Genomic DNA, 5,844 nt, shown 5'->3' on the forward strand with positions numbered 1-5,844 from the left:
AGCAAATATACAAACTAAGGCTGTCAGAATGAGCTCAGCTTGGACATATCCGGTCAAACATAGGCATAATACGCTCGGTAATAGAAGCCTGGTCGAGCATGAACATAACTCGCTCGGTAATATAATCTCGGGCGAGTGAACATACATATAAACTAAGGTTGTCAGAATAAGCTCGGCTTGGAAATATTCGGTCAAACATAGGTATAATACGCTCGGTAATATAATCCCGGGCGGGCATATAAACACGCACTTTTATAAGGCTATTAGTATAAGATCGACCTGACAAAATCTGGCCGGGCATAAAGACACTCACACTTACTAAATCTCGTGAACATAGTCAGTAAGGATTAGTATAACTAAATATATGTGATATATGAGCAATATGATAATATGACAGTTTGGTTAATTTAGCGGGAAATAGTTTCTAGAAACTTCTATAAGTGCGCTAAACGACAAAGAAGATACATCTGGGGTACAAAAAAGATTCCTTAAACTATTATAGTAGGTGCTTACGTCATCTCATAACAAACTCTAACAAACCGGGGTCCACCTCATGATCACGGAGGTTACATGAGGTGGTATAAAAAGGAGAATCCTCTCCGTTGGCAAGGTACGTGCAACATCACCACTGAAACCCTAGTTCTACTTCAGTTTTACTGTACTTCTTCTTCTTCTTCCTTCTTCGAAAAGGGGAAAAACTGACTTGAGTGTCGGAGGACCTAGCCAGGGATTCCCACCCTGGTCTTAGGTCACTAACGCTTTGTTGGTTGGTTTCATAGTGCGCAGGAGCGGAGACATCAGAGGCATTCTTCATCGGAGTTTTCCTAGATCTGCTTTGATTTTCTCAGATCTAGCCTTGATCTGCAGTTTTCTTTGCTGGGAGGTATCCTCTACTAGGCTTCTTCTGGATCTACTTTGATTTTCTTAGATCTATCGTTATTCATCTTCCCTGGAGTCATCGCCTACCTTTCTTCGGAGTCATCGCCTGTCTTCCCCAGCTCTTCATCTCGTAGCTTTCAGATAGGATCATACTCATTCATGAAATTACCTTAATATTGCCTTAATTGACATTAATATTTATCTACATCCAATACATAAGAAATTTAAAATTGACTACTCTTCATCCAATGCATAATCAATTCTAAATTGAACACTCCTCTTCCTTCATGAATTCAAATTCATTAAATCACTCAATGAGTCTAACTCATTAATCATCAATCCAAATTGACTCAATGAGTTTAATTCGAATTGGACTCAATCCAATAGTTGAATCCAATTGAGTCTAACTCAATGAGCCTAATTTGAATTAAACTTATTCTAGTGATCTATCATATGGACCCATCTCTAAATCAACTTGTTCTTTGTATGTGTCCCAATAGGTTCTCACAACGTTGGCAATGTCACTAAAACTATTTTAGACATATAAACAATGAATGACATTTAGCAAGGCATCATTGTTACCCAAGTAGAGAGAATGTCGAGATTTGACTTAACCTTTTCGTGTCTATTATCTTGTATGACTCAATTCTTCTATCCTTGATATCTAGATTGATCAATTAGGCATAAACCATATCATCCTCTTATCAATTTTTATGTTTCTTGATCTCTAAGTAGATACACTCAAAACAAATAAGTTCAATATCTCATATTGACTCATTTAAGTATAGTCATACATTTTTGTGTCATACTAATCAAGGGACCCACAGATATCACTTCCATCATATAGAAGGGATAGATCTTATCTACATCACTCATATCCCTCTGCATAACTTATTGCATACCAGTGATCGACTTTATAGTCCACCTTACTATAGGTGACATTTGTCGATACCAAAGTACACAACTCTTTAAGTAGGGAACTTTAGTGACTTTAGGTCTAAGGAGTATCCATACCAATAGTCACATGAGAATGTTTATGACACTCATATAACAATCCATGAAACATTCTCATGGCGGGTCATTCAGTATATATTCTCTAATATATACCTATGTGTCAACCTGATATCTCATATCAATGACTTGTGAGATTAAGTCATCCATTGACCTACATGCTAGTCTTAACGCATTAATATTATCCTTGTATATTAATGATTGACTAGGAATAGTTAAGAGTAGTGTTCTATATATATCTATAATATCTCACTATCAATTCAACCAATTAATATATATTGTAGATTAGAACTTCCTACTCTAGGATATTATTATACTTATTCATTCGGCACTGAATTGAAGTAAATATAATAATCAACTTTATCTTTTATTAATAAGTGAAATATGATACAAAATGTGTCATTGTCAATCATCTCATAATTGATACTAGGGCTAATACTAACCGATACAACTGCTCTTAAGTATAGTGTTAGTTAAGTTTTAATTTTTTGACAAGTCAATTTTAAATTAAATTTTGAATTGATCGAGTGAACTTGACCTATTCAATAACATTCATATTGTAGCAGTTACGATTTTATAATTGATATAATTCGAGTTATAGTTGTTAGGATGTATACTAAAAGCCTAGCTTTTTGTATGAACATTTATTTTGAAATGAGAATCACATTGGTCAAATGTCTACATTTAGTTAAATGCAGTTGTCCATTTAATTTATATTGTAGATAACATGGTGTGTGGTGTCGCATAGAAGATCATGTTATCAGTTCCTTATAAATTATAAATAGTAGCTCACGACCGAGATGGATAGAGACAAACCATTGGAACCATTGTAGTGTAATTTAGAATTAGTTTGTCTTGACTATATAATTACACTAGTACACTATGTGTGTATTGAGCAGGACCATTTGAGGTTGTTCCTTTTATACTGACTGCATAAAAAATCATAACCTCTGTTATTATGGATGTGCGTACTCTTAATCCCGATATAATAACAAACACATATACTTAGTATTTGTTTCTTTAATTTGTTAATGGGTGAGATTTATTCGTTAAATCAATAGGCCCGATAAGTTGGGAAATAATATTATTTATATGGTGTGTTGTTGATTATAGAAGGAAATTGTGTCTTAATTATCTAGGTTGATGATGTCCCCTTGAGGAACTCATAAGGATTGTCATGTAAACCCTGCAAGTGGATTTAGTCCGACATGACAATAAAGTTGAGTGGTACTACTCTTGGAGCTAGATATTAATTAAGTGAGTTGTCAATAACTCATTTAATTAATGAACATTCGATATCTTAAACACATGGAGATTAATGCACTCGTGATAAGAAGGAACCCATAATGTAATATGGGATTGGTGCGGTAGTTCAATAATAACTCTTTAGTGGTATGAGTTATTATTGATTAACTTGAGTTGAGTGTTCGGGTCGAACACAGGAAGCTCAAGCTTATCGGGAGGTCAAAACTAATTCTTCCTCTCGGTCCCTGCTGTAGCCTCTATAAAGCCTCGCGTTCACCCGTTTTGATTTTCCTTCTTACCTAAATGAGGGGCTAGCCACATCCTTACTTAGTGCCCAAGCAAGGGGCCGACCAAGCCCTCTTGGTGCCCAAGATGTGGGTCGGCCAAGCCATGCTTGGTGCCCAAGCATGGGGCCGGCCATACAAGAAGAGAAAAGGAAGTTTTGTTAAAAACAAAATTTTGTTAAAATCTTCCCTTTTTTGTAGTTATCTATAATGATTAATATTTTAATTTTATTAAAATCTTTCCTTTTTTGTAGTTATCTACAATGGTTAAAAGAGATATTTTAATTTTGTTAAAATCTTTCCTTTTTTGTAACTAACCATTATAGGAATAAAAGGAAGATTTTGTTTAAAACAAAATTATGTTATAATCTTTCCTTTTATAGCTATTTACAATGGTTTAAAAGAGAGATTTTAATTTTGTTAAAATCTTTCCTTTTTTGTAACCATCTACAATAGCAAATAAAAGGAAATTTTAGTAAAAACTTTCCTTATTAGCCGCTAAGAAAGATTATAAAAGAAGAGGAGGGGATGCTCTCTAAATACAACCTAAGACTCCTCTTCTAATTTCTTGTGGCCGGCTCTTCCCTCTTTTCCCTTTCCTCTTCATAAGGGTCGGCGACACTTAGAGAAGGACCTTCATCTTGTGGCCGGTTGCTTGGAGGAGAAGAAGAAGGAGGAGGAGGCCTCTTCACTTTGTATTTTTTGGTGGCCAAAAGCTTGGAAAAGAAGGAGAAGGTCGGGTGTCTTTGTTTTGGTAGATCGTCGCCCACACGACGTCCAAGAGGAGGAGAGGAATACAACAGAAGATCAAGAGGTCTTTAAGATACAAAGAAAGGTATAACTAATTCTTTATTCCGCAGCGAAACTAGTTTAGTTTTTCTTTGTGTGGATTATGAAATACCAATACAAGAGGCTATCGATTTTGTGTTTCTATTGTGGTCTCTATAGTTAAACCTAAGGTTACTATAAGAAGTTTAAATATTCAATTTCTTTGAAAGACTTTGTCTAGGAAGTGGTGGATGATCCCATACCCAAGAAGGCCAAGTGCCTCGCCATATTTAACCTGGAAGCCAATCTTTGAAATAGATATTTAATCAACTTCTGTAATATGGTTTAACTTCTGAAGAACACATGGGTTGAACTTGGAGTAAAAATGTTAAGTTCCGTTTCCAATCTAAGTTTAACTTCTAAAGAACAACTTGGATTAAAAATGTTAAGTCTCTTTTACAATCCAAGTTTAACTTCTGTAGAGCACATGATTGCTAGGAAAAGTTCTGTTCTTGTACAAAATTTTTGAACAAGGGAAACAGAACGGAATTCCAAGTAGCATCCAACAATAGTAGCTATGAAATTGTAATTGTTACAATATTGACTTGATCTGTTTATCTTGTAGAAATTAAGAAAAGAAAAATGCTAGCCATATTATTGAATCCTTATATAGTTAAATTAAGAAACCCTAAACCCAAAATAGAAAAGGAAAAAAGATTAAATTGTCCTAAAAACTATAAACAAATAAATATATATAATCTAACACACCCCCCCCTCAAACTCATGATGCTATATCTAGAAGCATTGAGAGTTTGTTAGACAAGAAATGAAAGCGTGAAGCAGAATACGCCTTGGTAAACATATCAGTAATCTATAGATTTGAAGGAACAAAAGGTAATGTGATAGTGTCAATCTAAAGATGATGACGAGTAATGTGACAATCAATTTTAATATGTTTTGTCAGCTCATGAAAAACTAAATTGTGCGTAATTTGAATAGCACTCTGATTATCACAATATAACGGAGTAGGTTGATGAAGAGAGACACCCATATCCACAAGCAACCAACGCAACCAACACAACCAAACTATCTCACAAATAGTTGAGGTCATGACACGATACTCTGCTTCTATAGAAGATCTAGAAATAACATCTTATTTTTTACTCTTCCAAGAAATGAGGGAATCACCAAGAAAAATACAGAAGCCAATGGTAGATTTACAATTCGTATAGGGTCACCAGCCCAATCAGCATCAGAGTATGCACGTAGTTCCAGAGTTGAAGTAGAAGGAAATAAAAGGCTTTGAAATTAAGGACCCCGAATATATCTGAGAATACGAAGAACAGTAGTCCAATGAACTATAGTTAGTGTAGCGACAAATTGACTAACCACATGAACAACATACACAATATCTAGATGAGTCACGGTAAGATAAACCAAGCTTCCAATAATAGTGCTATACAAACTAGGATTCGCCAAAGGTGAGACATCAAATGGAGAATATCGAACATTAGTCTCAATAGAAGTATCAATGACTCTATTATCAGTAAGACGAGCACGCTCAAACAGATCAGATATATACTTTGATTGGTGATCCTATCCGAGCGCTGAGTCGACGGACGCTGGGGACGTGGCACGCTCCGCTGTCTCCGACTGG

This window comes from Zingiber officinale, chromosome 2B, assembly GCF_018446385.1.
Source record: "Zingiber officinale cultivar Zhangliang chromosome 2B, Zo_v1.1, whole genome shotgun sequence".
Taxonomy (NCBI): Eukaryota; Viridiplantae; Streptophyta; class Magnoliopsida; order Zingiberales; family Zingiberaceae; genus Zingiber; species Zingiber officinale.